Below are 12445 nucleotides of genomic sequence, written 5' to 3'. Positions count from 1 at the left end.
TACTTTACTAAGAATGATAACCTAAACTCTTTGCTCTAACTTAGAATGTTTTTACATATTCTTATTCCTGCCTACTTGCCAGCCGCATGGTCTCTCTCTCTCTCTCTCTCTCTCTCTCTCATACACACACACACACACACACACACACACACACACACACACACACACACACAATAATCGGAATGTAAACCTTATTTCAAGTGTAATTAAAAAATCAGAACACATAGCTCTTTGCCTCAACTACAGGGAGGATGAAGGCCATTCTCAGCAGTTAGAAAATGCGGACAGACATCACTCCGAAGGGATGCACAGTTTTTGTAAAGGGCCCCAGAGGCACCCTGCAGAGAGACTTCAATCACATCAGTGTGGGTCTCAGTCTCCTGGGAAAGAAAAAGAAGAGGCTCTGGGCTGACAAATGGTGGGGAAGCAGAATGGAACTGGCCACCGTTCCCACTGTCTGCAGTCCTGTACAGAACATGATCAAGGGTATTACAGCGAGCTTCCATCACAAGATGAGGTCTGTGCATGCTCACTTCCCCACCAACATTATTTATTCAAGAGAAAGGTTCTCTTGTTGAAATCAGAAACTTCCTGGGCAAAAAAACATATCCGCAGGGTTTGGATGAAGTGAGGCGTTGCTTGTTCAGCATCTCAAGCCCAGAAAGACCAGAAAGATGAATTAGTTCTTGAAGGAAACGACACTGAGGTTATTAAATTCAGCTGCTTTGATTAAGCAAGCTACAACAGTTAAAAACAAGAATATCCGAAAAATCGTGATGGTATCTATGTTTCTGAATAAGGGACCAGTTCAGCCATCTGGTGAATAAGATTTAAGTTGTTTGGCTACAGAAACAGCAAGATGCCAGATGATTCCCCAGACTTATTGGTGATATTTTAAAGATGCAATAAAAGCTGTGTATTGATTTGGGGGAAAAAATTAGAACACGTAGTTTGAGTAGTGATTATGGCCAGAATAACTGAAGTCAAAAGTATCCCATAAAAGCGAAAGTGATTATCCATTGTGCACGCTGTGTGAAATTAAAACAAACACTACAATTGGGATCAGTAAGTGAGGCACTCCACTGATGTTCTGATTTAGTGAATGATGGGTAGGCTGAAAAATTCAGTGTACAAAGAGCTGATATATAAAGATGGCATTATAAGTGTTATTTGAAAAGATAGACTTGATATAAAAAATACACTGTAGTTAGGTATATTAGCACAAACTGTGTACACATGTGTTTGTGTTCTGTGTGTTTGCATGCATATGTGTGTTTACGTGCATGCTGTGTGGGTGTGTATAACTTATGTGTGTCTGAGTGTGTTAGTATATGTCTGAGTATATGCACGCGTGTGTGTGTGTGTGTGTGTGTGTGTGTGTGTGTGTCCCTCTGTGTATAGAGGGCCATCCTGATTGATAGGCAGAGTGGGCAGAATAGACAGCTCCCCCAAGGATACTCAGGGACCACAGATATCTTCTCTCTCAATATTAATATTTCTCTAATGATTCATTAACTTTAATTTGTCTATTTTCAAGTGCAAATATCCTGGGAGTTACATCCCTCATCTATGTCTTCTGTGAGTTACAATAATTAGATTGTGTGGTCCCAGCTCTTGCTGACACCAATCATAGATCCAAACCAATGCAAGGGTCTCAGGGAAAGGTCTAGGGACACTTAGGTGGTGGGCAGTGGCTTGCTGGCTGAGGAGACATCTCCTGAATTGTCTCCCTGGATCACAGGGATTCCTTCTCATTCATAGGATTGGCCAAGCCAGGGGAATGAGAAGAGAGTACATAAGGAATTCAGAGGAAACCTATGAAAGAGTTAGTTGTTTCCACATTTTGCTGGGTGCTACATGCACCGGGTACAGTTCTGTGCTTCGGGTTTCCAGCTGCTCTTTAGAGTCAGGATCATTCCTTCTTTATTCAGAACCATGGCAGGGCATATGTGTTCCAGCAAACTCAGTCACCCCTTCGTGAGCACAAGCGGAGGACACTGCTCGGTTGCACAAAGCCACACAGGGCACCTTTCAGAGAGGGGCTCGGGGCCCGCATCCTGGGCCTCTTCCTCCTCCCACTCTTAAATCCCATGCCTCCCTTTCCTTCACTCTTTCTGTTCTCTTCTTTTCTGAAACTTCAACTTTTCCTCTTCTATCCACCAGATCCTTTTTACCCACATGGGAACATGCCCTATTACCTCCTATCAAGTCATGAGAATAAAAACCCACTGCCTTTCACCCATAAGCCCTTAGAAATCTCATCTAGAGGCTGTACTTCAGGGCAGGCAGCTTGAGAATGTTTTCTACCCTGAGTCTCTAATCCAACCTAGGTTTTCTGCTCACCACATGGTATCATGTGCTTTTGCTCAGTTGAATAGTGACCACTCTGGTGCCCGATGGCCCCAACACTTTCAGTTTGTATTACCAGGCATTTCAGCAGCACTCACAGAGTTGAGCCTTCCCTTTTCTGATATACTGACACGTGTCAGAAATATATGCCGCAGTCTCACACCGCCCCAGTCTCCTGGCTCCCACCCACCTATCTGACATCTCTGGCTACTCTTTCTCCAACTTCTTTTTAGCCCTTCCTGAACTGTTCCAGAAATCCTTCTCTTATTCTACACTCTATTCCATTCCCTTGGATGTAAGACCTCTTAAATGATGTTGATTCCCAAAAAGAGTAACTCTCAAATCCTCTCCTGTGCTGTGTATTCCGATTGTTAAGTGTTTACTTAACGACCACAGAGAGAGATCTCTGGGATGGGCCAGTTTTTAGGTTTCAGAGTTGGAGTCAGAAACATGGGGCTCAACCACCCTCTTGTGTGACTATAGGTAAGTTATGTGACATTATATTTATAGATTAAATGTCTCTGTCTATAAACCAGAAAAGCTAGTAATATATATTTTATAGGGCAGTGGTCCTCAACATTTTTTGGGCCATGGACCGGTTTAATGTCAGAAAATATTTTCACGGACTGGCCTTGAGGGTGGGACGGATAAATGTATCACGTGACCGAGACAAGCATCAAGAGTGAGTCTTAGATTAATGTAACAGAGGGAATCTGGTCATTTTTTAAAAATAAAACATCGTTCAGACTTAAATATAAGTAAAATAGAAATAATGTAAGTTATTTATTCTTTCTCTGTGGACCGGTACCAAATGGCCCATGGACCGGTACCGGTCTGTGGCCTGGGGGTTGGGGACCACTGTTATAGGGTATTTCTGATAATAAATGAGTTAATACATGTTAGGTCTTTAAAACTGTGGCCTCCTGAATGGTGGCTCAGTGGATAGAGATTTGGCCTGGCATATAGATATCCAGGTCAGGATACCCAGGAGAAGCAACCAGCTGTTCCTCTACCCCTACATCTCCCCTTTCTCTCTCTCTTCTTTTCCCACAGCCAGTGGCTGAATTGGTTTGAGGTTGGTCCCAGGCAATGAGGATAGTTCTGTTGGAGTGCATCAGCCTCAGGCACTAAAAATAGCTTGATACTTGAACATCGGTCCAAAATGGGGTTGCCTGGGATTGCCGGGTGGATCCTGGTTGGGGCACATGTGGGAGTCTGCCTCACTATCTTCCCTCCTTTCACCTTAAAAAATCAGAGAACAAACAAACAAAAAAATATGGCTGGCTGTTACATATTTAATGAATTTTAATAGTAAGCATTGAATAAATATTTACTAACCCTATTATTATTTCTTTATTTTCCCCCCTTCTCTCAGATGATTCATGACATGTTCAAAACAGAACTCCTGATCTCAGCAAATGACTTTTCCATTCAGCTACTTAAATCAGAAATCAACAACATTTCTAGAATTTTCTCATGCTCGCACCAATTACCACCAAGTCTCCTTTACTTTAACTTCAAAGTGTCCCTAAAATTGTCCAGGTCTCTCAGGCACCACTCTAAATCAGCCATCTCTCGTCTTTCACTTGAGTTACTGAAATGGTGACCTAATTGATCTCCCTGCTTCCTCTTGTGTCCTTTTTCCTAACTTGTTTTTCAGCCCAACAACTGGAGTGATTTAAAAGCATAAACTGAACCATGTTACTTCTTGGCCCAAAATTCTTCATGGTTTCCTACTGGACTGAGGAAAAAGTCACAAATTCTTAAGTGAAAGGGTCTATAATAAGTTCATATGTGTCCTTAGCCTTGTCCACACTCACTGTGGCTCAATGGCACAGGCTGTATAATGGGTTTGCAAATGTTTCCAAGGGCTTTCCTGTCTTGTGAATTATCATTTTTATCTAGAGTCTGCTGTCTTAAGTGTTTTTCTCCAATTTTAGATAATTCCAGCTTCTCATTTAAGACCTAATAAATGTCAATTCCTCAAAGAGAAGTTCTTTGGACCCTAAATCTTAATGTGAACTCCTCTGTTATTTCTTTTGTAGTACCCTAGCATTTTTCATTATGGCACTGACCACAATTTGTAATTATGTATTATTTATATGTTTATTCGCTTAATGATAGCCTTTTCAATAATGCAAACATTACAACGATGGGGGATCATATAATTTTTCCATTGTCTTATTTCAAATGTCTAGTAAACCAGTGCCTAATCAGTATTTGTTGAATAATAAAGTGAATGACTATTTCAAATGAATTTTATAAAAATACTTAGTAGTCATTTTAGTGATAAAAACATAACAATGCCGATGTAAGAAAGTCACAAGATGTTCTTAAACTTTCGGTCTTTAACTGGTGAAATTTAGAATTATGTGTTGTATGCAGGTTTAATATTATCTAATTTTATTGTTAAGAAAATGAGAGACTCTTTAGGAGAGGAAAGTGCTTGGACTTTGCAGGGAAGTAAATGGCTGCTGTTAGTTGCTTAATAAATAAATGTTAGCTGTCATTTTCACTGGAAGGCTTTTATTTTGGCACTTAACTATGAAAGGAAAGGAAATAGGAATCAAGAATGATAAACTATCTATTTTTTAAAAATATCTGGAAAAATTTTGCCCCCAAATCACATTAAAGCCTGAAATAGCAGGCAACAGAAGGAAAAAAATTAAAATCCAGGAATTTTACTGAAATTGGATAGATTGGTCCTTTACAATCCAAGAGAAAACCTGTGTGTGCTTCTTGGGACGCTCTCTGCATGGCTGGCTCTTCCTTGCGCAGGTCTCACCTGTCTCTACCTAGAGGCCTTTCCTTCAGCACCATATTAAGTACCTCTCACTCTCTATGCACACCATATCATTGGTAGTCCGAATACTGCATTTTCCCCGGAATGTATCTCACTCTAAAGTTAGGTTCCTTAGTTGTGTTTCTACCTGTTTGGGATCTGAGTCAACAAGTAGACTATAACTACTGAAGGGTAGCAGACCACGCCATCCCAAAAGATTCCTCTTTGGTGTGTTGAATATTTTGAGCTGTAGGCACTTGAAAAATAGCAAATCAGGGAGACCTACATCCTGCAAAAGGAACTCAATTGTAATAAATCCCCTCCCAAGAATGTTCATCAACTCTTATTACAGGAGAGGAGACAGGCAGCACCACACTAGACAAACTTTGCCATAAACTATCAAAACTTCCATCTATTCCTCTACGGGTCCATCCACCTTCCCTAAAAATCATTTGCACTCTCTTAAGAGACCTAAATTTCCCTACCCTTTCCTTATTAAGGCGCTATCTAATCCTGAATTCTAGACTACCTTGGAGGGTTAGTTTTCCTGGGTATCTCCCTGTGTACATGAGGTATATGCATTAATAGATTTGTTTTCCTCTTGCTAAAATCTATGCTTTGTATAGAGGGTCTCAGCTGAGAACTCAGAAGAGTACAGGGAAATTCACTGTTCTTCTACTACAGCACCGACCGGGCAGGATCTTATTACCATTTTATCCCAGCACCTAGCACAGTGCCTGGAACAACAATGTGCTCACAATGGAAACGAATGACTAGAATGGCTCCCTCTTCAGCACGAGGGTCCTTTGTTCCTCTGCAATGCTGTTTTAGTCATATCTGATGTGTATATAGTGCAAGAGCCATTCCTTTAAAAGAAATCCCTTTCTTATTAGGAATCTCTTCAAATTTACATAATTTGAAGCTACAGGCAATATACTAGCCAACAACTTTTTTGAGTTGCATCTCACACTGTTTCATATCCAGGAAGCACTGGACATTCTGTTTGAGTGAGGAGGCTTCGCTTCCTTCCCCTGGTGTGTCCCCAGTTCTCCACATGGTGTCACATCCAGTGATCACACCTTTATAAATTACAAAGCCCAAAGAAAGTGGTTTAGCCACTTGAAAAGTAGAAAATAGAATGGGACATAAGCTCAAAGATACATTTTGAAAATGAAATTTTAAAGAAGTGCTTGGTGTCTTTTTTTACTTTTCTAGTAATAAAATAGACAGTTTGCTTTTCACAATCCCACTATCAGATATGATTACTATAAAGTTTAGAACAAATTTAGTTAAGAAATGGATTTAAGAAACAAAACAAAACAAACAAAGAAAAAAGCCTCTGGTCATTTTGTCTTTCTCTCTCTCTCTCACCCCCCCAAAACAAACAAACAAAAAACAAACAACAACAACAAAAGCCCTCTGGGTTGCTTTACTTAAAAGGAACTAAAAAGGCACTAATTCTCAATACATTTGCAAGTTAATAAGCAATGTGTTTTCTTTTCATGTGTGCACTCTTATTCCTTGTATCAGCTAAAGCGGGGATTTTGGCACTCTGTGCATTTAAGCTATAGAAAAAAAAGACAATGCTGTTTGGTAATCCTAAGAATGCTATTTTCAATAGTTCTTTTCAGGGAGATTCATTTAAAAAGCCTATCCATAGCTACATTATAATTTTGTATAATCAGCAAAGAAAAAACTACCAGAAGATACGCTGTCAAGAAAGGGTTTCCTTCCATATTTCATTAAGATCCATCAGGTAGTAACGCGAATGGGACTCCAAGTCCTGTCTGTCTCGCGTGTGCGCGTCCACTCCCTCCCTTTCTCCAACATTTCTCCCCTCTTATCTGAATCATGAAAGTGATTTCATATGAAAACCACTGGATAAATCATATGGTAAACTGTGATTTAAAAATACAAATGTATGTACAAGAACTTTCCTAAAAACTTGTATTTTTATAGCAATATTTTATATTATTTTATATGTGTTGGTAAAATAAGTTTGTAAATATAATATATATGTTTGCTCACTTATAGTTTGCATTGAGTGTGGGGGACAGGCTGTAAGCAGGCAGGGTCCTTATAGCCTAAGGCTTAGTTTTAAGACTAAGCTTTTCCCCACACCCTTGACTGTTGCATGATGTGGGGTGGTGCACTCTCATGAGGAATCGCATTACGCCTCAGATAAGTGACTTTGTATCAGAGACGTCCGTGTTTGTATATTGGATTAAAGGTTTTGATTTCTACACCACGGGTAGTCAACCTTTTTATACCTACTGCCCACTTTTGTATCTCTGTTAGTAGTAAAATTTTCTAACCGCCCACCGGTTCCATAGTAATGGTGATTTATAAAGTAGGGAAGTAACTTTACTTTATAAAATTTATAAAGCAGAGTTAGAGCAAATTAAAGCATATAATAATAATTACTTACTAAGTAAGTACTTTATGTCGAATTTTTGCTAAGTTTCGCAGAATAAATCTTTATAAAACAACTTATTATAGTTAAATCTATCTTTTTATTTATACTTTGGTTGCTCTGCTACCACCCACCATGAAAGCTGAAATGCCCACTAGTAGGTAGTAAGGACTAGGTTGACTACCACTAGTCTACACCATAAAATGGGGCAGAGGAGCCCATGCTGGAAGAGAGCAGAGAAAGGCCACATGGAGGAGAGGAGAAGCAGCCAAGATGGCGGAGTGCTGAAGGAGAAGCCAGTTTGTGCAGAGAGAAGGAGATGGGGAGCAGAGATGAATAAGGCTGGTGAAGTAGAACTCTTTGATTTTAGGAAACTTGGATAAGTCAGTGGCTTTGGGAGTCCTGAATGGAAAGGGAAGTGTTTTCCCACTGTGTGTATTTCTTGCCCACTGGATGCAAGCTAGGATTAAAGATAATGGCCTACCAGTTCTTGGCTCCATTGTTTCATTACCGTCTGTCCGAATCAAATGAGAACCTTCATGGGCCAGGTGGCTGTGATGGTTGCCGGTGGCTACTGGCTTTACAACATGCTTTTAGTATGAGAAGTACACTAGAAGCTTAAGTTAATTTGTTTGGCTTTCTCTTGTAGTATGTAAACCATTTGTTGAGGCTGTGCTCTTAAAATACACATAGGGCATCAAATATATTTTTCTCTATTATAAGAAAAAATGAAGAAGGGAAGAATAAATATTTAAAAATATGCAATAGTCATTCCAAAGTTCATTTGTATTTAAATTTTGAGTATGGTCGGGGATTATTGTAGAAATACACTTATCAGAATCAGAGATATACAGACACATAAAGTGAGGTATTTACACCCTCACTTCTTGATTTATGGATCTACTTCTATTCTCTTAACTTGAATTGAGTATAATAATTTTACCTTTAATCTAAATTTAGGTTTATGTACTTATAATTTGAAGCTAGAGGTGATGGGGGGAAATGTCTTGGAATAATTTCAAATAATCCTCCAAAGTTTATCATCTATATTAACTACAGCGTAATCAAACTAAGTTTTCAGAATCTTTGCCAATGAACTGAATTCTAGATAAACTATCAAAGAAACTGCGGTGATGTTGACTTCTTCCAGCCTTCCAAACTCTTTATCTTTCAAAGGATTTTTGTTTCCAAGTTCTTCCAGTCACTCATGGCTACATTTCTCTCTTAGTCTCTCATTAGTGGCCTTGAGCATTTTGTTTTACATACTGGTGGAGTTGTTGGGTATTATATATGCTTCCTTTGAAATATACAGTGTGATATTTATATTGGAGTTACCTACTTTGGATAAAAAGTAGAAATGAGAATTTTTATCCTCTATAAGACAATTTGAAGAAGCTTTATTTCATTGAGGTAAATATTTATAAGTTATCTTTATGTTCAATAGGATTCAACAATGATAAACCATATACAGGGTATATATACTAAATTTTATGCATTTCTTTTAAATCATAATTATACCTTAATTTTTCACATGAAAGAAGTTTTAGAAACAACATTAATACTTATGGTGAATAACACATTTACATTAGAAGTAAGAAAAAAAAATTAAGTTGGAAGATAAAAGGATATTATTAAGAGGCCAATGCTATCTTGGAACATAAAACAAGCAAATGATGAAACCCAAGGAAAAAGTTGTATGACAAGTAGTTATATCCCAAGTACCATTTTAAAAGGTACATTAAATTTTCTATAGGTCTGTATAAATCAAATGTCTGTTTGTACCTTTCTTGAAGCTTTCTATTTTGTAAGGAACAAATAAAAAATATCAACAGCCTAAAGAAAAAAAAACTGGAATTCTTTGTGAGGATGAAAAAAATCCAAGAATTTCTCAAATTGCATCCTATTAATTTAGGAGACTGAATTATGCACTTATGTTGCCCATTTGAGTCTCCCTGCACTTTATTTGGCATGTGTTATTAACTGCCAATAGGCACTTCATTGTTGTGCTCTGGAATTTTTGCTTGTAATAATTTGAGGAAGATACAAAAGATAATTAAGGGTGGGAATTGTGGTTTTGACCTTAATTCCAAAATATTTCTTTTCTGTTACTATGAGCCTCCAGGACTTGGTCTATGGGCCAACTAAGGGCTGCAAGCTAAACCTGTAGCCCTGATCAACTACCTATACATTTCAGCAGGTCCTGTTCAAACAGAGGAGTGAGTGAGAGAGGAAAATCGGAAGAAAAATTGATCATCCTTGATAATGATGTTGCAGCCAACAGAGCACAAATATAACCTGGCTTTCTCCTGTCCCCACTTTCTTTCATCAATATGTCTACAAAGTAGAACAATACAGAAATATGTGATTCAATTGAAAAATGTATATTATCTGAATTGGGAAAAATTTAGACCCTTCATTCATTTTACATGTTAGAGTGTTCTCAACAGAAACATGGCAAATGGACTGATTACATATATTTATAAGATTAGCATAGTTCCTGAGCGTCTGTTTAAGACCCAGTAAATGTTACCAGGCACTGTTATTGTTATTGTTGAAACAGTACGCTGGTTCTTCTTCCTTAAAGCACATTGGTGGTTAATGGAATCCTTCTTTAAAGAGACAGCACTGCACATCTGCTGACCTTGCTGTGCATTTGCTGACCTTGTCCACTGGTTGACCCAGGGACCTAGACTATCAGAATATAGCATTTGAGAAAGAGAAGTGTGGCACCCAGAGCCCTGTGTGAAGAGAAAGTTCCTTCAATGAGGGAGATCCCATGCTAGACAAAAAAAAAAAAAAAAAAAAAAGAAAAGAAAAGAAAAGAAAAGGACAAATATAGAACTGACCAATCAAAAACCCTGCTGGATTGGAATTCCTTTGTGCTTTCTCTTATCATTCCACTCTATACCATAACTGGCCAAGTTCTGAAACCCTCCAATAAAACTTGCTCTGCCAAGCTATTCTCCTTAACCCTTAAAACTTGTCCAGACCCCAGTTCAGGAAGAAAGATTTAGTGGTGCCTTATGTCTCTGGTGTGGAGTCTCTTCTCAAAAGCCAAGGTCACCGTTCTGGCTCCTACATGAGTGAGGCAGCAGGTCCTCACTCAGTACATTGTTACTTTTTCATGGTTGCAACAATCACTGTTACTTTGTGTTCACTGTGAATCTGAGAAAAAAGAAGTTGTGTATTGAAAGGCTGCATTAGGATATTACTTTTGTGGTTTGGACATTGGGTTTTTTTTTTACCAGGTTTTCTGGGAATAAAATAATGCTGATTGAATCCAGAGTCAGTCCTGTGTAACATTGGGATGTGCATGACATTTTTTACTTTTGAAATTTTTATATCCAGTGCCTTTTATGGAAATTTAATAGATTCATCTATCCTGGGTCAAGGTCTATGCTTTGGTTGTTTCAATTCTCTTTTCCATTTCTCAGTACTTGTTCCTTATTCTGCTATTTCAGAGTTTTGTCCTCCGTTGTACAAGGAGCCTGGGAGATCTCAGAGCAATTATCAGTGCTTGCCTATTGAAACTGAATAAGTTAAGATAAGTAACTTTTGGTGTTACAATTTTTAGCTCTAATAAAAGAATGAACTTGATTGAACAAAAACTGCTTTTGTCAATTATAATATAAGCTCAAGGATGCCTCTCATTCGCCTTAGCCCTGGTCAACCTCCTAACCTTGTCCTCTAGGATTCCTCCAAACCTCCCTCCGTGTCTTTGACACTCACCCTTCAGTACCCTTCTCCAGCCAGCCCCAGACTGGGAAACACACATAGACCACTAAGGCCCCCATTTTGGTGAGTGCTCTGATGATGAACACACTTTTTTTTTTATTCTAGACTTCCTGCTCTGTTGTCCCATTCCTTCACACAGCTCAGTGGGATTAATCAGGTGAAATAATTTGAGGTGTGTTATTAGGATTCACAGCAGCATTGCGTGCTACTCCTACCACAGAACTACTTTAATAGCTTTCTTCCTGTCCTCTGAGACATGGTGGGAAGGACAGAGTGGATGCTTAGAAAAAAATTTTTTTTCTTTTTATCATGCTCCAATCATGATTGTGAAGTTCTACCTCCTTTTCTGCTTTGCTTTGTGTTGGATTGCTTTCTAGTCCTTCCTCATGCAGGTAGGTCAAGATCTGTGCTCTTTTCTGCAGCCTCTCCCCCAGTGGAAAGAGGAGTATGGCCTACAGAAAGAGAATTTCAATGATGTGATGGGAAGATTTTAGAAAATACTTTAAAGAACACTATTTTTTCTTTCTTTTTATTTTATTTTCTTTCTTTTTATTTTATTTATTTTTATTCTTTTGAAAGAGAGAGAGAAGGGAAGATGAGGAGCATCAATTCATAGTTGTGTCACTTTAGTTGTTCATTGATTGCTTCTTATATGGGCCTTGAATAGGGGAGGGAGGCTCCAGCCAAGCCAGTGACCTTGGGCTTCAGGCCAGCAACCCTTGGGCTCAAGCCAGTGACCTTGAGTTCATGTTGATGATCCCACACTCAAGCTGGTGACCCCTTGCTCAAGCCTGCAAACTTGGATTTGAAACTTGGGACCTTAGTGTTCCAGGTTTATGCTCTATCCACTGCGCCACCACCGGTCAAGCTGAAGAACACTATGTTGATGCAGCCTTTTTTGAAGAGATGTCTTCAGGAGATTGAAGTGTTAAAATGACTGTCAATATGGCAGAAGGGAAAATACTTGTAGTATAAAATTAAGAGTGCGAAGCAGAGAATACTCCAAGCTATTTCCTATATAACTGCTTGAGGTGGACTTGGTCTGGAATCTTAATCTCTATTTCTCTAGCACCTATTACAGTGTCTGGTCTCTACTATACACTCAAAAATTTGAGTTACATGTAGAATAAAGAGTAGTTATTTAGTGAATTTCCATAGAAAAACCA

At 38.7% G+C, this 12445-nt stretch overlaps 1 pseudogene; it reads left to right on the top strand.

Moving 5' to 3' along the window:
* Positions 1–278: 278 nt before the first annotated feature.
* Positions 279–823, top strand: LOC136392136 (large ribosomal subunit protein uL6 pseudogene; annotated as a pseudogene).
* The last annotated feature ends 11622 nt before the right edge of the window (positions 824–12445 follow it).

Source organism: Saccopteryx leptura, chromosome 2, assembly GCF_036850995.1.
Source record: "Saccopteryx leptura isolate mSacLep1 chromosome 2, mSacLep1_pri_phased_curated, whole genome shotgun sequence".
Classification (NCBI taxonomy): Eukaryota; Metazoa; Chordata; class Mammalia; order Chiroptera; family Emballonuridae; genus Saccopteryx; species Saccopteryx leptura.
This window is presented reverse-complemented; position numbering and strand designations above follow the sequence as displayed.